Here is a 25,677-nt window from a genome sequence, read left to right as displayed (position 1 = left end):
TCTTCTGCCTTATATATTTGCGATGATTGGTTGATTTTAACTTCGATTATTCTCCAAACCAATATTGATTTATTGACGATAGAATATCATAAATTTCATTTTGAATCTGCTTAGCATTGCTCACACAGAGGTTAAGACTACACAGAGCACCCTTTTTTCTCCTCCAATTATTCGAATTACTAAACTTTTGAGCTAGATTAACTCACTCTACCATCTACAATTTTTTGACTTTTCATAACTATTCCCGTCATTTTCACAATACTGTACTTAATAAACCAAAGTCGATAAAATAAACAAATAAACTTCAATGATATTGTCCTTGACTTTTTCGCTTTCTCTTTATTACGATTATATGAGCTGTAAACTATTGACGTTAATTGGATAATCAGCCGAAATTAATATGTGCGTTAATAATCGCCATAATTTTTTATATTTACAGCAGAGTTATCTTATTTGCATCTACCTGCCTGCTCCATGGATATAACCTAAAAATAAAAAAATCTCATTAAACTAGAAGATATTTCTCAGGCAGAAAAGAATTTTATGATGATCGGATCATTTATTTTCAAATTATCACTGCAGCAAATTCGAAAAATGTTGTTTGGTAAAAAACGCGTTTAAAAGTATACTGGTATACCGGATTTAACTGAGCAGCTACCCTTTAAACAGCTGTAATTCCAAAACTAATTGAGATATCAATTTGAAATTTCAGTATGTTATTTATAAAGGTATAAACTATCGAAAAGGTGTAACTATAAAAATATGAAAAATAATAATTTTTTTTAGAATTTTACGTTAGGTGTGCTTCATAAACATCCAAAGAAGTCAAAGGATTTAAAGTTTTTCGCTCATGATAGCCTAAACTCGAGTTAAATATTAAACATGAGTTTAATAGCAAACTCGAGTGTAATATAAAAACATATTATAATGCTGCGAACTACGGAAACCAGAGCACAGCAAATAGAAATTTCATTCTATTTACAGACATATCAACTGATATTTAATCATAACCCTTCGCACAGTGTGAGTGCATCAATCAGTTCATTAAATTAATTAAAAGCAAATATTTACCATTATAATAAAGCCATGTATAACCACATACTTTTGTATACATACATAATTACCAGTTAGGAGTGTATGAATGTTTTGCTTTCGTATTCCTGTGGGCAAAGTCGGAGCAGTTATGCAAATATTTAGGATTACATTTACCTCATTTACATACATTTACACAATATAAATTACTAAATGCAAATTTACTTTTTACTCTCAACTCCATCAAGTTCTAGAAGCTAGCTTTCTAGACTACAATATCTTCACAGCCAGTTCATAACAGTTATAAAAATGCTATTATTTGTTTCTTATACTACTTTCAGTTAATTTGGAATTTTGACATCTAGTTAGTTAAGTTCGCACGACAGGGTGTCAGAGAAGTTCCTATAAATTACAAGAGAAGTAAAGATACTATTCAACTTTATTAATATATTTATTATATATTGTAATATTTATTTTTAATGCTAATCTAGTCATATTCTAACAGAAAAAGCCGATAGGAGCTTTTAAGTCAACAAACAGGATGTCAATACGGGTTTGTTTATAATTTTATAGCCACGTTTATGAAGTCATATCAAGATGATATCTTTCGTGCACCTTTAAGCAATACACCTGCTGCTATTCTGCATTCGTTATTCAAACGACACTAGAAACCTTTTTGTTCCTTAATCGCGATCTTTAAAATGTTTTTTTTTTTAAATGCCACCCGAAGGTGCTATTGTTGAAAAATTTCACAAATACACTATTTATATAACGTTTTTTTTTTTTGGTTATGGGTCTGGTAGTTTTTTATACTACAGCTATCCATATAGACATACACCACTTTCATATAACAATACATCACTTACAGCTTTTCTCAACTTTATTCAAACCTCATTAGAAACAAACTTATTTTTCATGGCTTTAAATCCTATAAAAATCTACTAAAACTTTGCTTGTAATTTATCTTTTCAACTTAAAGACAACCGCCTTTGTAAGCACTAAAAGACGAAATAAATGTGAACACATAAATCACATAAGTAACTAATAAAAAAGAAGAAGAGAAAAAAAGGACAAACCACTGTTTCTGCTAATAAAGGAAGGCACTTATTTAATGTGTGAAAAGAGAGATTGAGAGACGGCGCTGACAGCATGTGGTGCCGCCACAATACATGAAGAGACGGACTGATAATTACCAGTCTGTACAATAAAAACAAATGGAACAGAATAAAACGTTTGCAGGGACGACAGGCGGGCAGTCAAATAGCGAAAACGGAAATAAATCGTAAGCTAAATCATAATTAATTTTACGCGCATCCGAAACTACCGCGTACAACCACTCTCACCCCTAAATGGGAAGTAATAAATTCAAGAAATAATGAAAAAGTGTTAAACACAAATTAAGAAACATAAATTGAGAGCGCGGTATGAGTTTAATGAAATCTTTTGAGAGTTTCTATTAGATTTCAGAGACGTTTACTGATAAATAATGCTTTTGCTTTTGTTTTTGTAGTGTGAGCATCATTAAGTGTAGTATGAAATGTTGGAATTTATAAACAGCTTTTAATTTACCATTCTTTAATCAATCAACGAGTTTTTAAAATAAAATCACACTTCGGACGCTTTCGCATAATATTAACGATAACCTCGGTTTCATTTATCTTCACTTGCAGCAAGGAAGTCAAATAATTTATTAAAAAGTCATCAAAATCAGGAGTTTTTCTTAATTAATCCAATAGCCACGTTTAACGAACGCTTTATAAAACGTCAAAAAAATAAGCGCGCTTAAGCTCAACCAACATGCATATAGTTTACACAGTTAAAACAAATGAGAACAGTAATTTCTGGTTGCTGTTGGTCGTCCTAGCAACCGCAGCAGTTGTCGTGGCCTGATTAGCTTGGGCGGCTCTGGTGTGGGCAAAAGCTCATCAAACGTTTCCTCTTCGTCTATGTAGGTCACAGACAAATATCGTGCTACGGTTGAGGATCTCCTTAATAGCGAATAAGATCTGGGCGGTATTACACTGAAGGTGAGTAGCATTTGAAGAATAAAATAATTTACTATCTATAAAATAATAATAGAAACTATTTTGAAGTACCAACAATTATGGTAAGATCCGACCTAACATTTCTATGATTAAAAAAATGCTCGAAAATAATCAATAAAAATCTTCTTTCCACAACGTTCTACGTTTTTTCCAAATCGGCTTAATGAGTAACCACTTTACTAACATAATTCTAATACAGTCCAAGAATCTTTCAAATCCATGCTAGGCCTTCTGGCTTGGAAGTTGAATATCCGCCTTAAATCAGGGATAATCTAATGAATGAGAAATAAAAACATAAAATTGTGATTTCAATTTGTATTTTCTTCGTGGAAGTACTGCCAAAAGTGGCATATTTTATTTGAACCAGTATAAATACTTGTCATGGCTAAAGATAACATTTTTTAGAAATATTTTTCCGGTCTTATCGTTATATTGTCTAGACCTACATTAAAGTGTTTCAATCTACAGCTGCACTTAACATAAAAACCCGTTACTTCGTCTGTTTCGACAATCTGGGTTCATATTGTGAGCTAAGTTTCAGATATAAATTTCTAATAGGGATTACGAATTCATCTGAGCTATTCACCATAAATATTAAATTTATGTAAATTCGATATATCATAACTCTTTAATTAATCCAAAGCCTTTAATGATCATTCAGCAATCATCCATTATAATACGATGAGTTTAATTAATATTATATTTTCTTTTATAGGAACCTTTATTTGGTTAAATCAAACTCTTCACTATCTGCGATAAATATTCTGCGGATGAGTTATGTCAAAAAGCCATGATATTGATTGGTCAATATATGTCTAGGTCTGACTTCTTCTGTGGTCTTTTTGTGGAGTTATTTGAGTTCACCTCGATTGCTTTTCAAGTATGAATATCAAATGCAAATGTCGTCGATCATTGTTGATTTGACGAACGAAATTTACCCACCGTCTTTCTTCTGTAATGAGTTTTCTTGTTTCTTTTAGTTTGTTCGAAATCCTGGTAAATTTTAATGTCTCTATCACAAGGCCACCAAACTATAGCAAATTTTAGTCTTAACATCTTCATTCTTGGCAAACTTAGTGAACTCATTTCAGAAATTTTTCCTCATTAAGTTGATTTGTTCGATTGTTGACGCACCCTCTCTCACCCTTACTTTAATTCTCTGGAATGCTCGTTCACCTGATACTTTCTAGATTACTATACTATACGTAAAAGTAAGGTAGGTAAAACGTAGCTTCTGTCGGGCGGGTGAAGCTTGACCAGAAGGTACTTCCAATTTTTTATTTCCAACTAATTCTGAAAGACACAAATAAAAGGTAAACATTAATTTTTTCTAGAACTTCAAGCTAAAATCTTCATCCATATTGATATTTGAACCTGAAAAAAATGAGTACTTTAAAATTTCAAATTCCTAGCTGCTTGATACTGCCTCTAAGAATTAAAACCTCTCTACGAGAGATGAGCATACTTATCGGTAGCAGTAGGCCGTGTGGGATTTAATTCACAAACTCATACCCTTAATTATCATTTACTAGTTATCTTCTTGTGAGCGTAATTTCGAGGAATGTTGGTAGTGTTTGTCCTGATATAAATCCGGGTTTAATCTTATTAGTTATAACCGACTGTCGTGAGAGAACAGGTTAAGTTTTGTTCAAGAATATGGGTTGAATTTGTATATTTCTTCAATCCTCCTCAACGAACAAACAGTTTTGTATAAGCATACAGGTAATAACTGGTATGTTGTGACGTCAACGTCTCAAAGTAGTACTTACTGCTTGATAAGCTGAATTCAAAGTTCAGAGTAAGTAGAAATTGAGTAGTTGAGTGCTTTAAAGATTTTACCGATTCGAATTTTACTGGAAACCTTCCCGGTCAGAGACATTATTCGTTAGCTCTTCATCTGATGAGAGAGTTCAACCAACAGTTCTGAATTTTCGAAATATGACCTTCAAAATATTGTAACTAATTGCAATTTTGGCCTTCTGACATTCTGACGGTTACTATCTCATCAGTGTTTAATGAATGCGGAAAGCTTTCATTCCACAACAACACTATCGAAATTGAGAAAAGGCTGCAGCCGGTGTCAATGGTAGCCTTGGATATGAGAGACAATCTGCTTCGTAAAATATTCCTATATTTCTACGACTTTATTGCCGGGCTGTTGCAGTTTGCTGAAATATCTAAGTTACTTAATTTCTTAACATGCAGCAGTTGTCTTTGACTTAGTATATGTATGTATATTTTTCTTGTGTTTATGTGTGTTTCTGTGTATCAGGTTTTACAAGCAGAAAATCGTTAAACCATCAAAGATATGCTCCCTAGCAAACTAGAGCAGCAACGCATGTTGTTTAATTGAATTTCTCGCCGATTTGTTGTTGCTGTTGTTTCTATTATATTTTTGTTTTTGTATTGAAAGCCTTTGTCTGGTATGCTTTCATAGGGAGCAGGCTACGCCAATGCACATCTAATGTTTCAACTATTCACCATAGTGGCAACAGGAGTACTTATATAATGACGTTACTAACACAAATTAAAGCCATACTCATACATTTTTTTATATAGACATTTACCTTACTATATTAAAGCTTGTCTCGCCACGTTGGGCTCTGCCGGAAAAAAATCATAGTGGCACACAAACACACATTCTCTTGGAGGACAATTATCTACAAAACTTTGTCTGCAAACATCTTTAATATGACACGCTCGACACGGTATATTTATACAGCACAAAGACCTGCACAAATTCACACTCGGATTTGCCGTTAGTTGACAAAGTTTTCTTGTAGATGTTGCCAACACTCGTCAACTCAAACCTGCCGTTACACATGTTGCTGGCGCATATAAGTGTATATTTAGTAGAATATACATTAGGGTGTTTCATTTTTATATCATATTTTTCTTTGTGCTACCTGAAAGTCTGATACTTTAAAAAAAAATTAAAACATATATGCTGCCGGTTAAGTGATTCTAAATGCAATAGCGGCTTATCTCATTATAAACTTCGATTCCTACTATATAAAAAACACAGGAAATCATTTTTTCGGCTTCACTTCGATTTTCCGACGTAAAATTATTTATGAAAAAACCGTATATCATTTTTAAAGGGCATAAAATTTACTACACGAAGTTTTTCTGCCCACAAGACCAAAAGTTTTTAAGTTATAAAGCTTATGAAAAAAAGTCAGAAATTTAAGCAAAGTCAACAGCCCCAAAGCCTTCACTAATGCTGTTTCTTCACACTTCCTCGAGAATTTAAATTACCGGTTTAAAGTTAGCTTACTAAACTCTCGAAGGAAATGGATTTTAAAGAGGAGTTTTTCATATTATCAATACACGTTTTGATTGTTCTAGTCCCAAGTTCTCCAAAATAGACCAGAAAGTCGAGTCTAAAGATATGATTAGGCGCAACATCACGCTATCCCTTGGTTCATATTCTAAACTTGACTAGCCAGTTAAAGTTGAAAATTGGGAGCCCAAAGCCAGAACCTAAGAGGATATTAGGAATACTCAGAAAGAAATTGAGGTATGAAGAGCGGCAATTTTCATAGTAGCGCTGCAGTTATTGGGCTATTCAGTGATAAGTCTAAAAACATTCAGAGTAGGAATGTTTTATAAGTTGCTCAACATTTTAAAATTTTATTAAAACTCGAGCAGTGCCTTCGAGAAGGAATCGGAAGAGAAACTTGAAATATAAGGCAAGGATCATCCAGTACGCCAGTCTACATAGTACTGATTTCAAGATAGGTCGGAATATAATAAGCTTTTCATAGACTGTAATCTATTACATACGCTACGTTCAGTTTGCTACGTGAGTCCACAAACTGTTGGTTTAATTTTGTGATTCAGGAGAGTTTTGTTAAATTTGTTTGTTTGAATTGTCGAACTCGCCTAGGTTCCGGAGTTAGAAATTTGAGAGAAAGAAGTTCTATGAAATAATCGAAATATAGGAAATAATTTTTAAAGAATTTAAGAATAGTATGACTAAGATCGGCGCTGTTCAATATCAATATGAAAATTATGAGTCTAGCTGTTTCTGTTTACGTGGGCTTCGATATGAGGGGCAAACCCATTGAAATTCTTGCCCATCTTCTCAGCACGCTATTTATTTAGTTCCAGAGTTGAATTGGACCAAATTATGATATAACGTTGCATGAGAGCTACTTAATTTATACGTTTTTATTATTTTAAATTGGAATTATGGTACAGGAAAATTTCCAAAGCTAAATTTTATACGTACAACAATATCTATTAATAACTAATGTAAGTGAATTTATATAACTACCATATACCTGGGATATAGTAGTATAATTAAGGATGGTCCAAAAAAAAATTATTTTATTTAAAATCATTACTTTAATTACGTTTCCGTGGATTGTTTAGTATTAAAACATTACTAATGCTAGCAATAGAAAAAGAGGTATACAAACAGATAAAGATAAAAATATAATACAGTTCTAAAGAGTGATTAAATTAAAAGAGAATGGCTCTTTTAAAACTTATTTGTTATACCAGAAACTTTCTTAAACAGCTACATTAGAATGACATCTACCCTTTCTTTCTATGTCCATAATTAATCGCTATGACGACTGAACACCTCTAAAGCTTAGGCGTGGATGCTCATACATTAGGCATCTTAAGTAATTGTTTCTGTTTCTGAATTTTCGGTCAAAGGCTCCGAAGAGATGTACGTCTTTATTACCGAATACTGACAATACGTCAAAGACAGAGACCTCTGCCGTAGCTGAGGTATTGGTACTGATATAATCCTTCACTTGCGACGTTGGAAGCACAAATAGTTTTCTATCTGTAACATCTATCGCTAATGTATTCTTGACAGTATTCTCCCGGGGTTGTTACTAAAGCAACAGAATTAAGATAGTTGTGTTTATGATACTTTGTGCTCTGCTATGCTGGGCTGTATTGTGCCCTTCTAGTTTATTTCGTCTTTAAGCTTATTTCAACGCTCCACTTCTACTGCTGCCACAGCAGCCGGCAACTCTTTACGGTTTGCTTTACTGAAATTTCTGTAGTCATAGCCTTGTAAGCCTTTCCATTTCTTGGAAGCCGAGCTGTTTTAAATTTTAATCATCTGCATTTGCAACCATTTGTGGCATAATTGTTGCCATGGGAAACCGCTAGTGTATAAACCAATTTTCAGGAGACTTTTCAACCGCTATCGTTTGTGTCTAGCCTAGTCGGCGTCATTACCCTTCCCGGTTACCGTCTGACGTTTGTTTGTTAACCGCATGGCACAACCGGCTATTTCATGCCGAATTCGATTTATTATTGCTGCATGCTGCGCCTCGTTGCCAGCAGTCTCACCCGATTGACCGCAATGATTGCTAAATTGAACAAATAATGCTCAAATCGCATTGGTTCGCCATAGTTTCGTGCCAATTAGGCGCATTTATTGGCAAAAAAATCCAACTTCTGACATATGTAAATAGCAAGTTCACCGCTATTTATATCAGTGATTGTAGATAAGTGTAAAATTGATAATTGTTCAGCTGAAGGTGAAGTAAAACAGATCGAAAAGTACGGAGACTCACCAAAGTAGTTTATTGTATAGGGGTTTGAGATTATGATCGCACCACTGAAAATCTTGCATATATAAAACCATTAAAGTTTAGTAAAACTCATATCTCCTAAAATGGCTACAGTTCAAATTCGATAAGAAATGCTTTCTGTAGCCTTGCCTGACATTAACTATAAAACTGTTCAAGTTTCACGACTGTTTGTCCAATCGTTCTAAGGCTATCGGTTTCAAAGTGACACTGCCACCGCTATTTTCATCTATACTGGTTTGCTTAATTTCGTCGTATCCGTATCAGCAAAAATGCAGCACCCTTCTCAGAAAGGCGCCCAACACGCAGTAATTCTAGAAAACATGCTGATCTCATTATTTAAGAATATTGAACAAACAATAAAATTATTAAACTACTTTAAAACAAATTGAGGTCTTGCAGACAAAATCTTAGCTCTAGTACCGGGCTTTAGTGTATCAAATGATATCATCTAAAATTAGAGCAAACAAATAATTCTCAAAAATAATGCTCTTAGAATTCTACCCAAGTTGCGTTACCAATTTTTATGTCTCGTTCTCTATACTAACCTTCAATTCAAGAATTTTTATAGTAAAAAATAGAATTTTAAAATTTATTGTAGCAGTCATAATGAATGTTTATATCACTTGCCACTGTTTTTGGAAAATGTATTCGCGGTTTGATTGATTCGCTTGTTGAAGCATGAATGCTGAAAGATAATAATAGCAGGGACGGAAATCGTGCTGAAAGCTAATATGAACACACGCTAAAAACATATATTATAAATGAATGTGGATGAGTGCATATGTTTGCTATATGAAGCGCAGCCAAAAGGACTCGATAAAATAATAGAAAAATTAAAAAAGCAGTATTAGAAAGTGCCAAAACACAAAAAAAAATCCACACACACACAAAGCACAGAATTAGTATATAAAATCAACAATAATATGCCGCACGCTGGTGATTGCGAACAGCGATGAAATAATATGTCGGCGGTTCAACAGAGCGTATGAACAACATTAAACAAGTGACACTGCGCGAGATATAGAAGTCGCTCTGTCTAAATAATTTCCAACATTACTACTTATTTGCAAGTGTGCCCCATAAACCAATACGACGAGTACATTGCTTTCTCAACGTCAGTTAAACAAAAGAGAAAGCGACAGGCAAGCGACGTCTAACAGACACAAAAACATGCATGTTCTTTCTATGGGAATGTGGGATCTGAACTCAGCCGTTTTGATTAATGCGGATCCTTGAAAAATTTGCCAATTTACTTTTTTTGCTTAATGTACACTTTAGGCTCCTAAAAAGTTATTTAGTTGGTATAATAGTGGTGTCGAAACGTTTGGATCAGTCAGATTTGACACTTCAAACTATAAAATAAAGTGAACACCCAGACTATCGAACGTATCCATTTAAAATTTCCACAGTAGCATAACAGTTGTGTTCTATAAACGTCGTATGATTTTTTTTATTGCAACTTTTAGTTTTGAGCTGTAATAGTCCAAAAATTACATTTTTTTATTAGCACAAAATTTTTATTTTGTTTCACGAGTTTCTAGACGCACCAATTCCCGTAGAAACTTTCCGACAACGATGATAATATATCATACGAGTACAAGCCATTACTATTATGATTAATTTTAGAGTCCATTATGATTACAAGTGCATTGAAGAAGGCTTTTTTCATAAAAAATATATCACTTGGTCATGCTGATGGTAAGTTGTTTCCAATCACTTACTTTTGTCCCTCTCACAATCTCTTCATCACTCCATCTATCCGTCTCTTTCCACCTTTCGCCCTCTCACTCTCGGTCTATATATTTCTCTTTCTCCCCAACATTGAGTGAGAGCACTCTACCTTTCTGTTACCTTTCTCGGGGAGTCTCATAGCTACTGTGTTCATAAATATTTTTTAGTTGAGGTAATGTTTGTCTTTTGTTTCCCAAGAGCGTCATTTGCTTTAGTTTTTGGTCTTTGCTTGGTTTCAACCCAGTCTTTCACATCTAAATTTAGCTAAATCTGTAAACCCAGTTACCTGTAGATCGAAAGTAGAACCCAAAAATATTTTTAGTATTTTAAATACGCAAGAATAAAAAATCCGAGCAGCTCTCAAGGGACTATGAGGATTGTTAAAGAGATATATAGAACTATGTAATCTTTGCTAAATGACTAGCAACAAATCCACCGGGAACAGAATAGCGAATTGCACGAAGACAAACACACACCCACACACCCCATATCGTATGGTGTGTGGTGCATTAAAGTGTGCTTTGCTGAGCAAATGTATTAAAATGTCTGTGTGCTAGAATGCCTCTATGTGTGGGTGTGTGTGTATGTGTAATTTCGCGTCAATTTATGCCAAGCCAAGTTGATAGCACCGTTTGTATCAATTTGATTAATGACGCATGCAGCAGCAAAAAATAGAAACACAAACAACAAAAACAATGGCGATAAATGCAACAATAATGCGACTACGAAGTTGTTGTGGTAGTTGTACCAACGCCAAGGGGATTAGCGCTCACGACCGGCAACTTATATGTATGTATGGTATTTTTTTTTTTTGGTTTATTTTATAGTAAGGGGAAGCATCGAAAGCCGAAGTGCGGAACTTTAATTCGCTAAACCTCACCTACTCCCAACTCAAATCTCTCCCACGGAACCACTAAACAAAGTATTACTTCATGGAAGAGTAGAAGACATTTAAGTCTCCTCTACGGTACGGGCTGACTGACTCCTAATCTGTTGTAGGTGTCTCAATCTTGTTATAATCAGAGCTGAAGCTTCGCTTACAGCTTTCCATTTAATAGAGGACTCATACATAAGTGCTGTCAAATTTTCCACCATGAAACTACCGCCGAGTGTAATTTTCAGATTTTCTCTTATACTTGAGAACCGAGGGCAATGGTAAAAAACATGATCAGAGTCTTCTATACACTCTGTACACGTCGGACAGTACGGACTATAGTCATGACGAAATTTGTAAAGGTAGCTTCGGTAGCATGTATGGTATGTGTATACGTGTATACGCGTTTGGCAGGTAGAGTATTAAGGTAATTGGAGATTTCTCGGATAGTCGAATATTTGCTAGGGTTAAAGTGTCTGTTTGCATCTTTAGCGTATAGTTGGATTTTAATTAATTGAAACTTTGTTAATTACCCTATCGTAGAATTTTATATGATTCATCTCTTTGTGTAAGCTACAATTAATCTCTTCATGCTTCATGACATGCTTAAATATTTTTTTATTTACGGTGAAAGCATGGAGAAGCCTATAGAAATTCATAAGAACAAATTAAAGCCTTATCTTTTTACTCTACTTCCTGCGACCTAACTTCCTACAAACAGAACATAATTTTGATATCGGTATCTTTTTAGGTGACCTGAGATGATAGCTGTCAAGAGATCTATACAACAAAGTATATTCATGTACTTCTGCCCTAAGAGAACTGTAGTGTACCCCAAACCTTTTCCAGGAAAGTTTTATGCCCCTGAAACAACAAAAATAACAACGTTCTTAGTGAGTAGTACAATTCGATGGATAATTGGATTTAACACCTTAGCTGGTAGAGCTTGTTCCTCGCAAAATTGACTTAAAGTCTTTTAACTAGGTAAAAAAATTATTAAAAAAAGTTTAGAGATAATTTTATAATTATTAAATGACTCACACTTTTTGCTTAGGGTCTTGAGCAATATAGTTCTTCGTAATCATTAAAGCTATACCTTTGTTGAAATGATTTCTTATTTGCGTAAATATTCCTTTGAAAAGACCCTGAACGTCAACATCACTTTAAGACAACCCATTAACTGCCATAAGGCAGATATATTGTTCTTTCATTTTGTTTTTTCTCTTTGCTTTGTTGTAATTTGTGTATCGGTTTGCATTCTTTCATACCTGTAAGACAATTTCATTGCAATTTATTTTAATTTAATAAACACATGCTCACCAACACATTCCACCGACATTCGAGGTATACATGTATGTATCTATATGTGTTGTTGCATAAATAAACAGCTTGAAACGCAATGATAAATCAATGTGGGCAATTAAGATACTATTGAATTTGCTATGATCTTTGGGTCATTACCATGATTATTTTATTATTTATTATAAATATTATCAAACAAATGATACTCATACGCCAATACGCCCTGTTTTGATTGAATATTTCGGTTTAATGTATATTTTAAAAATTATTTTTGTGTTGTTTAAAATTATATTCTCAAAAAATTTGGATATATTAACTCTTCCCGCAAATTTATTGACGTAGAAATTTTAACCAGTTTTCCGAAAGTTACCTAAAACCACCTTTGTTCGTAAAATGTGTCTGAGAATATTGAAATATTATAGCCATTTTTTTCGGATTGAGAAACATTCTACCTTAGACAAGGGTACTGAAAGCCATTTTCAGTATCACCTAAGATTGCGCGTATGCCGAGTTTCAACTGCATTTATTTATTGTTTTAATTTATTTGTTTAATCATTATGGACTTCTAGAATCTTTGTAAACACTTTTTATTTATTTTTGATATGTTCATAAAAGGAATTGATCTAAGAAATTTGACAAATTTGGAATTCTTGCGATATGCAAATCTCATTTCTATATCGATTTGAAAACATTCCACCACCTACAATGACCAATAAACAGATCTAAAGTCATCTCTCTGTCTCCAAAGTTTTAGTACTCACACGCCGAGTGGTACTTAAGCTATGTAGTCCACACAATTAGTTTAGCCGATAACCCAACCCAGTGTCAATCAGTGTCATGAACTAAAAAACTTAATAATGTTATGGTGATGCCTAGATGTATATCTAGAAAAGGTACACTTCGTTCTATACGAACTCAAACTCTTACATATTGTAGATTGGCTATGCCACCATAAAACTATTTCTTGATTAGAAGTAAGAGAAGCTATCATTTTTTAATTTCTCCCTAGCCAATGCTTCACCGAAGTAATTTTATCGCATAAAAGTTCAGTCAAGAGTGGACGATCTCCTTCACGAACCACAATGCATTTATAATATATTATTAGACAAACATCCATATGATGTTTGTTGGCAAATATGGTTTGTTAGATTTTCAACATAGAGTGCTTTACGGAGTATTTATATCCGATTTTGATTTTTTTATAAGATCAGCCATTTTTGTTGCCGATGGTAGCCTCAAAGTCTGTATAATAGAACTACAGAAAGTAGTAATATTCTACTCCATTTGTCTTTGAAAAATTTAAATTATTTGAAACAGGTCCACTCTCCTATAAAGACTTATATCGCCAGATTATTAATGGCAAAGAACGAACCCAAGAATTGGCAAGCTGGTATTCTGCTGTCTAAAATCATAACTGGACATGATAAAGTAACAGATATATGAGCTCTGAATGCACTGTTTGAAAAGCATAATCTATTGGTGGCAGCGTATGATACGTATTTCATAACATAAATCATAGTTTTACTCAGTATGAGATTACTTTCTTTAGAAGGATTATAATATACAAATTCGAAATAAATAAAATTCACAAATCTACCAAATCGCTCAAGAAATATTTATTTTTAAATTCCAAAACCGACCATCACGCGTAGATTTTTTACTGCTACTTCACTTACAAACAAGATTAAAGTCCTCAACGTAACTCCACTTAATACATACATACACACATATACACCTACTTATTTTGTCACTATTCTGATACTTTTGAAGTCATAAATTGGTGCTGCCAAGTATATTCCCATTTTAATCGCCGCCAACAAATCTGATTTGGCCAATACTCAGCGAGAGGTGCGACCGGAAGAAGTCACAGACTGGGTCTACTGTGAATTTCCCCGATTAAGATGAGTTCAATCAAAAAAAAAAATTATGTATGTACATTAATCTGTGTGCCTGCCTCTGTGTGTGTGTAAAAAAGATATGTTATTTTTGCCCAGCATAATGACATATTTTTGCGGCTTGAATGTGAACATATTTGTGTAATAAATCGCTACGTATCTTTGTTGTTGCTTTGTTCATGCCGTCGTCTCAGTTTGAATTATTTAATAAACACAAAACGGTTTCCCTGTACTGCGCAAATCAAAACACATATGCATATGCTTGTGTGTTTGTACGAAAATTGTATTTTACATAAATGTGTGTGTTTAGTTAAGATACAAAATTCGTTTATTCGAGCATACCCGTTGTGAACGAGAGCGTGTGAATTTTCTTTTGAGTTATGCAAATTGAGGGAATAAATATGTTATGTTGAAATCGATAGCAGTTAATATGCTTGATTAAGCATGACAATGTTAGCGAGATAAATACTTAGAGGCATATGTACTACATATATAGGGTAGTTTAGATAGTAGTTTATTCGTAAAAATTTCACAAAAAATAAATAAATTAGAATAAAAAAGTAAGGAAGGGCTGAGTTCGGATATAACCGAACATTTTTGACTCTCGCAAAGTCAAATAGTATACTCGTTTGAGATTTCTTTGTGGAGTGACCGATATTTTCGGTAAAAAGTCAACTATAGGCACTGGGATCCACATTTTCAGTACCTAGGGGCTTGAACAGTTTTGGTTCAATTTAGATAATTTTTGTTCACATGGTGGCATACCTTAAACGTATTATTCATGCAAAGTTTTACGTTTTTATATAATCATTGTTGCTTGATTTGCATACTTGAAAGTTAAAAAATCAGATGGAATTTAAAATGGTATTATATGGGAAGTAGGCGTGGTTGTAGTCCGATTTCACAAATTTTCGCAATATAACATAGAAATATAAAAAGAACGTTATGTACCGAATTTTGTTGAAATAGGTTAAGCAGATCTCGAGATATGGGTTTTCACCTAAAAGTGGGCTGTGCCACGCCCACTGTCAAATTTTGAACGCGGTTCCTATAAAGTCATCTCATACCATCCCAGAGATAAAATTTAATGTCTCTGGCGTGTTTAGTGCTTGATTTATCGCGCTTTTAGTAGTTTTTAACAGTACCGTTATATGGGGAGTGGGCGGGCTTGTCACCCCATTTCCCCCATTTTCACACCGTCAATAGAGATGCTAAAAAAATTTGTTCCCAGTGAATTTTGTTATTATATCTTTAGCGGTTTAGGAGATATGCACATTAAACTTATTAGGGGAAGGAACCACGCCCACTTTAAAAAAAATTTAACTGCAGATGTCCCTCCCTAATGTGTTCCTCTGTACCAAATAAAATTCTTGTATCTTATTGCGGAGCTTAGTTATGGCAATTTATTTGTTTTTGTTAATAGCGTTTTGTGGGCGTGACAGTGGTCCGATTATGCCCATCTGCAATACCAACCGTCTTACGTTAGCAAGAAACATGTGTACCAAGTTTCATAAAGATATCTCAATTTTTACTCAAGTTACAGCTTGCACAGACGGACGGACGGTCAGACAGTCACCCGGATTTCAACTCGTCTCTTCATCCTAATCATTTATAACTCTTGTGGCGCCATCTATATGTCGACTAGTGCGTTTGAATCTGATATTCTTTATCGACTTCCAGTAAAAATTTCATGACATTTCATCTATTGGAAGTGAAGTTATTGCGTTTTAAGTGTCAGTATGTTTTTGTCATCGGTGCGAAAATGAGCTTTGAACAAAGAGCCAACATTAAATTTTGTTTTAAAATTGGTAAAACTTTTACCAAAACTCATCAAATGATGAAACAAGTTTATGGCGATGATTGTCTATCCCGTAGCCGTATTCACGAGTGGTTTAAACGTTTTCAAAGTGGTCGTGAGGACATAAATGAGAAATGAGTCGAAACCCAAAAAATCGCGCCTGGAGAAGTCAAAAGTGAAGACAATGCTGATTTGTTTTTATGAGTCCAACGGTATTGTTCACAAAGAATTTGTTCCACCCAGCCAAAACGTTAATGCAGTATTCTACCTTGGAGTTTTGAAGCGTTTGGTACGCCGTATTCGACGTGTTCGGCCCGAATATCGCGAAGATGGAAGTTGGCGTTTGTTGCACGATAATGCGCCGTCTCATCGATCGACGATTATTTGACCAAAAATCACAATTTAACACCAACCACTCTCCGTATTCGATGAAAGGAAAGCGTCATGCAGACGTGGACCATTCAAAAGGCTTGCACCGGCATACTGGCGGCCATATCGGGCAACGAGCTAAAACACTCGTTCGACATACTTTTGGACCGAGCAAAAAGCTATATTGAAGCAGAAGGAAATTATTTTGAATAAAATTAATTGATTTTGCCGATAAAACCATTTGTGCTTTTTTTTTAAGTCCTGTTTACTTTGGAACGCACCCTGTATAACCCTATATCTAACTCGATTAGTTTTAGGTGATACAAACAACCGTTAGATGAACAAAACTATTATACTCTGTAGCAACAAGTTGCAAGAGTATAGAAACACTCGGTTAAGAGAAAATTATTTCTCCAAGGTCTCGTGTAACTTTACCGATCTACGGAACGCATATGTTTGCCTGTATTAAATACGTAATAAGTAAATTTTTCAACTTTAAAAATAATGAGCTAAATTTATAAATTTACTCAATTTTGATAGACATTTGTCTAAATTACTAAAACCACATGTTAACTGAGTCGGCGTGTGCTTTTGTAGATTGGTTACGAAAAATTTGGATGATGTTATTAATTGTTGACAAATAGCATAGTGATAATTTGGTGGTTCTTTTGTGCGAAAAAAAAAAATCGAAAGTATAGAAAAAGATATTTAAGTCAATCGACATTCGATGTGTCAGGTCCTCCAGATATTTTTCATACGTAGTCATATTGTTCGAGATTTAAGTTACAACCGACTTTTATCGCACAAGGAAGCATAAGAGAACATATGTGAGTGGGTACCAGAAACTGTGTGGTAAAATTTGAAAGCGAGCACCTCTCGTCAGTAATCCCGCAAGAAGTATCAGAAAGAGCATGTACGTGAACCATGAATAAAATGTAAACCTCCTACTGCAATAAAACTATTTCAACCCCCCAAATATACGCAACAGTTCGCTAATAAAAAAATGTATAGGATATTTTCATATTATTGCCGTTTTATGTAAATTTAATAAATAACAAGAAAAGCAATTCAATGTAACCGACCTAATCAAAGAAGGGAAAAGAGAACTGTAGTCAATTAAGTGGGGTGTGTGTATTGGTGAAGCGAGGGCGTGTAGTGACATCTGTTGACATGAACTGCAGTTAATTGGATTTTTGCGTGCACACATTTCTTGGTTGCTAGGTAACAGTGTTACCGCGGGGAGCAGTTGCGACTGCAATTCAGTGGAATCAGTGCGAGTCATTGCAACACAACGCCAAACGAAGTAATGCATTGCAATGTTGTAATTATTGCAGCAAATTGAAAATGGCGGTTTCCACTACGCGACACACCCTAGATTCATTTCCTTTCGCCCACTCTCCTCTCCTGTTCTCCTCAGCAAGTGCGCAGCTGTTTTCCAAGTGTCAGCGAACATGCAACAAATCGGCAGACCAAGTCAAGAACATAAACAGAAAAAAAAACAAAAAAGCAAACAAATAATCAAAAAAGACATTAGTACGCTGATAAAGTAGAAGTTTTTGTTGCTTGAGTGGTTTGCCTAGCCACAGTTGCCATATAAAGGAGCAAACGCACGCAAAACAAAAATTATAAGATCAACAGGACACCATGTTTTATCCGTCCTGCATTTATATTTAAATAGTAAAGTTGGATTTTGAGGTTAGATTGCAATTAAAAGTGGAGAAAATTTCAGTTTTCCAAATTCATTCATGAAGTTTGATATTCAAGTTTATTGTTCGAACTAAATTTTCTACCCTTCTATGTACTACCCGCCGTTTTAAATGCACTTATGTGAATGCTTTATCCGAACTTTGAAGTATTTTGTATATTTAGGGTTAGGCATGGTCATCAAGGCTGTATCCATTATGTCCTCTCAGCTACAAAAAGTACGGAAAAAATTACAAAGAGTCATATAATTTGAATGATGGCATTTAGTGTCTTGAAGCAAAAGCCACAAGTTGTTAATCCACAAATCTGACTTTTCCGGTCCAGTTGATTGACTATAATGTTTGCAATGGAACCAAATAATATGTTTATCTTCTCTATCTCCTCACTGATGGTAGTATATAATTCCCCAAACAACAAGTATCAAACTATGCCAGATAAATTTTTATCACAAAAAGTTAATACCGAAACTCAGTAAGACATGAAAAAAGTACATCGTCGTTTGTCATCAATACATAAATTTTTAGAATAATCATCTTATTTTTTACATGAGATGCCTCTTAAAAAGATTTGGTATTCGGAGACGACATAAAATTTGATAAACCACGCCGGTATTTTCGATTAAAAGATGAGCTAGAGACATAGTTGTATATTGTATGAAGTCGTATAACGTTAAATTCTGTTCAAAATAAGGCCTACCTTACTTATTTTTATTCGTATAACTAATAACTAAACTTATAAAAACTAAAATCCATTGAAGCAAAAACAAAAAGAGCTAGAGAAAATGTTAGAAGACAACAAAGGGTAACCTTTGCAAAACTGATTTTACATCCAACTCTTCTACATGAAAATAATTAAATAAAACAATTAAAGTCACAAAGTAAACCATTTGGTTCCCAACAAAAAAAAATGTTTAAATAAAAAAACAAAACAACTGAATGACCTTAAACCTTGTAATAGCTGTTAGATTAAAAATAATCGCTTACGTAGCATACCAATGGTGAAGCATGCTTCTCGGCATTAAACACTGGTAATTGTGGCACCCCCAGTTGCTGGCATTTCAAAAAGACAAAGCCACAAATTCACAAAAAACGCAAAAATTACAACAAAAACCGTTATAGATACAACGTGTGAAAAAATTGCCAACACATATCGGTGAATGCATCACACACATGAGCGAAACACACAAAAGGAAAAGCAATACAATGATATCAAAAACAAAAAAATGTTTCAGAGTGTTTTTTTGTGTGTGGAAAATGAAAAAAAAAACAATTTGAACGAAATTCAATTCATATTTTTTCTTTATTTTTTTGGCAGAGTTTTTCATACCAGCTTTGTGCTCACATTGAGAAGCGTCAAAATATTAGTTGGATTGACAATTTTGGAAGCTTCGAAAACACTGTCAGCGCGTGTCTGATTTTTATTTAGCCGAAAATCGAATGCATTCGATTAAAGAATTCTCGCCAATATTGCTTGTCGACAGGAGTTAAAAAATTTTAATGACGTGCTGTTTTTGCATTTCGAATTCTACTTTATTGTTTAACTTAGAGAGTTATTACTTTTACAACTTTTTCTTCATGATAAATTTTTTCACATATGTTTCATATAACGAAATGCATAAATAAGTAAATTCATTTTTACACATAAATAGCCAAGTGAACGAGAGTAATCGGTTCCTTTCAGATCACAAACGAGTTTCTGCAACCCGAACGCTCCCATGTTCATATCCTGCAGCAGGTTTGACGTTCAGCAGCGTTCCTCAAACCAGAGATTGCTTAAGTTATATATGTCTGTCTATCTTCGTTCGTCTTGGTTAATATACCCGTCCTCATTCGTCAAACCTTGTTGTAGAGTGGCATATCGAACAAGCAACTGGTATAAATATTATAATTGGGCGAAGAGGCGAAACATGAACATCTGTACCACTTGAAGGCTGGGATTTAGAATAGAGCCGCCGCACACTTTTCAAAACTTTCTCTCAATCTATACTCATCCATCCATATGTGTCAAGCACGATTTAAGTATATTCAATGAAAGCATTTCATATCCAATCTTAACGAATTCCGGTTACTGAAAATTTATATATAATTATTTCTTTAAATCTTGTTCCAGTTTTAAAATACAATTAATTTGTATCATAATTAATTTGTATCAACTGTCCTGACCCTGTCCATCTTAAAATGGAGAATGTTTAGCTGTTGTTAGACCAACTGCTAAAGGTAGCGTTGCACAAATTTTAAGTAAATCAGGGTGAAGTGTGGATAGGAAAATGTTTCGGCTGTCACAAATCCAGAACTAATTTGTAGACAGTTTAATTTAGTTTAAAGATGGTATTGGCTTATCCGTCAGTACGATAGATGTTTTATAAGTTGTCGAACATTGATAATACAATTTAAAAAGTGCTTCTTGTTGTTCCTCAAACTATTTTCAATGTTCGTGCTGGACTTATGCTAGATTATAGGAAGTCATTTTGAGTTAACATATAGTCCTCAACAAATGCATCGCAGCACCCACGAATCTGTGATTTTAAAAGTTCCTATTCGCCTCCTCTTAGATTATATATTATTTTATACTATACGGATGAATTAATCATACCCAACATATATTTGCACACTTAGTGCCCCCAGGAACTCCAGTCGTTTCAATACAAACTATAAATGGTATAAGAACCTCTAACAGGCTAGTAGATGTAAGGCATTGGTTGCCGAGCTACGAAAAAGTCTGGTGTAAAGAGTTATCAACAACGAACCGTATCATTGTCTGTAATACTTATTGACGCTTACATTACTGACACTTCAAATCACTAGCTCACAGCCCAGACATACTTAACAACTCAGCTGTGTTCTGTGTGAAAATGCATAAGGTACTCGAACACTTGTAGACACTATACCTATCTATTTTCGGTTATATTTTCAACGCTGCGCCATTGCATGCTCCGCCGAACTTTTGCTGCAAGCAAGCGCAGACGATAAGAAGCGTAAAATTGATGGTCACTTAAAGTTTCGCAACCAACTTGACAGCTGTTGAATGCTGTGCAAATAGACACCACACTCACCCATACATACATGCATTTGCAAACATTTCCTGAAATTGTTGCTGTTGTTGGGAATTGCTACATAACCACAATTGGCGTGTCAGGTCAGCAACACCAGGCAACAACAATAACAATCGCCCGTCATCCAACCGAAAGTTTCAAAGTCTACTCATGCATCGATCAACGCTGTAACAAGCGCTACCAACATAACAGCAACTTTGTGGCGCAACGCTGAACGGATATGGCATTGATGCTGCAGCTCGTCGTTGGAACTGCATTGGCATTTGCCATTAGTAAACTGACACAAACACACATACATGTTTAACAGAGTCCATATGCAATTATATATTTGGGCGTGGAGACCGTAATACCGAAAGTTACGGTCAAAGCTGCAATCTACATACATATATACCACGAAAGGCCAACAAACCCCTAAATATTACTTTTAGCCCCCTTGAAAGCTTTGGTGCAGTGGAGTCGAAGCGCTTTTCGCACAAAGACTTCGTCTCATGGTATTCATGCCCAACGGACAATGCGCTATTTGGGCAGTCCAAGCGAATTTTTCCATTAAAACTGACACAAATTGCTATTCTATTTAATAATAAAATTTTCAATTTGGTCTTTCAAACATTGAAAAGAATATTTTTTTTTGTCTGCTTGCTTCGTAGTTTAATCCGATTTCCTGGTGAATTTCAATATAAATATTTTACTAGGCCGATCTTATTATACAAGCTCATACAAAAGGAAATATTTCAGATATTTTCAGAAAGAGCCGCTCTATTGAATTTTTTCCATTGCCGGTTCCTGCCTGAAAATAATATGAATAAAAACCTTGCAGCATATCCTTTCCGAAGGGCTGTTAAGTATCTAAGCATACTAACCCTGCCGTCTGTTTTTACCGTTGTTATCCAGTCATGCCTGGGTTCGTCATATTTAAGATTTATATAGTTCTCTACAAACTGCTAATGTATATTTAGCGCCACGTAGTTCCGTTGTCTGACAGAAAAGTCTTGCAACATATATACAAGTATACTTGTATATTAAATGTAACTGCATCAATCCTCTGATTCTACTGTTATCGAATTATGTCTTAAAAATCCACTCCCGTTATTTTGATATTACTTGTAGTTCTCATTTAGCGCAGTACCTCATATTACTTCATAGGTAAGTCAAACGAATTCGTTATTTTTGAAGAGTGTATTTCTAATATAACTTTCTAAAGTGGATTTGACGTTCACATTTCTGTCGGTTTTTGACATTTTATTTCTTAATGTCTTGTGGGTCTTAATGTTATCAAGAGATTCTAGTTATCTCCATATAGCAGATGCGATTTATGAGCGGGTTTCCTTTACACAAAATAGACTCAGAGGTTTTTAATTATCTGAGGTTCCCTCTCTGTAATACTAATAATATTTTTAGACTCGACCTAACTATAATGTGCTACTTGTAGGTGTAATTCATGGAAATTATAAACAGGGTATACTTTCTGCCGAATAAATCGTAGTAAAATATGTCTGCACTGATTTATATGGAGATGGAGGTACTTCAGAGTACCCAGTCGACTAGTCGAACGCAACAGTGGGTGCGATAAGTATGATTCTCGACTATACGAGTACGTGGCAGTAAAATAAAATTTGAACTGTTTATTGAAATATTCCTAACCTCAATTTCTACTTGTTATTAGCTTCAGTACTTACAAGAAAAGACAAAACCTTTATACTTATTATTTAAAGTAAAATTTAAATGCATGCTACTACTGTAAAGCTCCATTCTCACGCCAATAACAGCAAACAAAAATCGCGTATGTACTTGTATATCTGGAATGCAACAAATATAAGGTACTATGAAAAAATTCAAAAAGACAATAATAATAACAATAGCTACTTTTAATTATTAAAAATAACATATACCACAGCCGGTGGGTCAAAAATAAACATATACGCAGACTTAACAGCAGACGCAATAGTTGTCAGTGAATTTATGAGCGATTCCATAGGCAGTGCTGATTTGTTGCAATTTTGCTTATTTCTGCTGGCTTGCTTTTAGGCGCACAAAATAATAATCGCCAGTTTTTGACGTTGCCGGATGTGTAGCTCCGAATGACGACACGTATTTGTATATGTGTGTGTATTTTTGATATATGGATTGAAGATATATATATCCTTATATAGTGGATAGTAGTTTAAGCAGCGAAAGTAAATTTGAAATAGAAGAACTTTCAGCGTAGAAGTTATTGACCTTCTGTGCAAATTATATTTGGCTTCAATTCAATTTTTTAGATTCCTGCTTACTTGTTAAGAATTCTCTAACAGTTTTGGATCTCTCAAGGTTTCTAAAATAATATACTAATTTGTATCCGTGAAAGCCGTCAATAAAACTTTTTCCCGAACGCTCTTCTCTTTTAAAATACATTTTTTTTTCAATCAAGTCGAAATCTGGCATCGATCTTCTATGCTGCTCGTATTCATTCTTCCTTTTGTGCCTATTCATTCCCAAATAAAATACCAGACTATGTAAAAACCATTTCACCTCTTAGCCCAGGCAACGGAACCGGCACATCAGCAGCAAAGTTTAGTAATCGTCTGTACCTTTAGAAGAGATTTTGAGCATTACAGTGTGTCCCCAAAGTGCGTCCTACTTAACTTGCAAGTCTATCAGCATCTTCTCAGAACACAAAGAACCAATAAAATCGATAGAATGCAACCCCGCTGGTCTATATACATGAGACTATACTATAAAATAAGATCCTTCATACAGATCAATGACAGACGGTAAAGGGATCTCATAGAGAAAACTTAAATAGCTTTAGTCCAAGCATAGTTTAAGTATTTCGATTACACCTGGACGAAACAGCTCTGAATGTCAACAGAGGTGAAAGAACTCCAAAAATAATTGTTTCGAATTGAAATTCAAAATTTGTTAGGGCCTTCATTGATTTAGATTTATATTTAGACATTTCGATAAAATGGAGTCCGATTTTTTATACCTCTGTATAAAAGTTTCAATAGAATTTGAGGTTATACTTTACTTAAGAACAGTAGAAAGTGCATGAGAGAGACGCTTGACCGCGTTGACGTCTGTGACTTCGAATACTTCGCCACAAATTAAACAGAACCTCAATCTGGCATTACTAAGGACCAGTAGGTCTATGTATGGCGTGACAGCGGGCCAGTATAACCTAATCTCACCTATTATCATATATAGTATAATATGAGAATTTTCTTTTGATAAATTCATTTTAGAGTGGAGTTGTGTTCGCTGCCATCAAACACTTTTTTAAACATATTTCAATTAATAAAATAAAGTGAGTGTTCTTACCGATTAATTCACTAAAATACCTTTTTAATTTAACATAATTTTAATGTCAACAAAAACGTCAATATTTGCACTTTCTTTATCATTTTGCTAATTAAAAAATTTCAATTTATTTTTAAGTACTCTCCAGATTGTCTGCCTTGAACCTCTCATTTTTAATCAGTTGCATTATTTTCTCACTTGCAGAGCAAAACTGCTGGAGTGCTCCGCCAAAAAAGGTCAGAACGTGACCGACATCATCAAAACGTTGCTGTCACTGTCCAGATTTCTGCCTGACGAGAACATAAATGATGGCACAAGTGTACTCAAGCGACATTCTACGGCATACATATGTTAGCGCATCTTCAAGTAGAAGTAAGTACACTCATAGCCAAATTTACACTGAACAAGCAAACTTGGTGTGTTTAGAGTAGACAGTCGAATACCACCAGAAGAGATACTGTTGGTAATGAAAAAAGAAAAAGGCTGCAAAAGGCACAAGATGCAAACTAAGCGAAAATTAAGTAAAATGAAATTAAATTGCAAATGTCACGCACTCGCCGCTTGTTCAGCGACCTCCGCTATCTCCGCGGCCTCAATGGACACCTTGTGAAATTATAAGCCAGTTCGGCGTCTCTGTTGCACTAGCCACATAATTTGCAACCCTGTGTGTTCTTTCAGTAAAAGATTCTCCCACTAACGCTCTGCCTGGTGCGTGTCGTCTTACAACGCGCTCTGTGGACCACATACATTAGTGAATTTGCTCTTTCATCAGGCGTATTCTGTATCTTCCATCTGCTGGTTATATTTCACTTTTGCTGCTTCGGCGTTGCTATATCATTAATACCGTTATGTGCATGAAGCTGCAACTTAAATTAAATTCTAACCACTTTCTTATTCTCCAACTTTGTAACTTTCACGGAAAAGCATAGTTGTTAGAGAGTTTGTTTTTAAATTAAAGAAATACATTACATTTTCAGAATCACGTATAATTAAACTCAACATTACTCAATCGGGAATTGAGATAGTTGCTTCTCA

At 34.6% G+C, this 25,677-nt stretch overlaps 1 long non-coding RNA gene across 2 annotated transcripts in view; it reads left to right on the top strand.

Moving 5' to 3' along the window:
- The first annotated feature begins 2,708 nt into the window (after nucleotides 1-2,708).
- Nucleotides 2,709-25,677, top strand: part of LOC106619118 (uncharacterized) — a 38,996-nt gene continuing 16,027 nt past the window's right edge. For both annotated transcript variants that reach the window (XR_004976641.2, XR_004976640.2), the window contains exons 1-2: nucleotides 2,709-3,059; nucleotides 24,847-25,014. This is a non-coding gene — a long non-coding RNA (uncharacterized lncRNA). The remainder of the gene's footprint in view (nucleotides 3,060-24,846; nucleotides 25,015-25,677) is intronic.

The sequence above is a fragment of the Bactrocera oleae genome, chromosome 4 (genome assembly GCF_042242935.1).
Source record: "Bactrocera oleae isolate idBacOlea1 chromosome 4, idBacOlea1, whole genome shotgun sequence".
Lineage (NCBI taxonomy): Eukaryota > Metazoa > Arthropoda > Insecta > Diptera > Tephritidae > Bactrocera > Bactrocera oleae.
The sequence above is the reverse complement of the archived record's forward strand: the minus strand, read 5'-3'. Positions and strand labels throughout refer to the sequence as shown.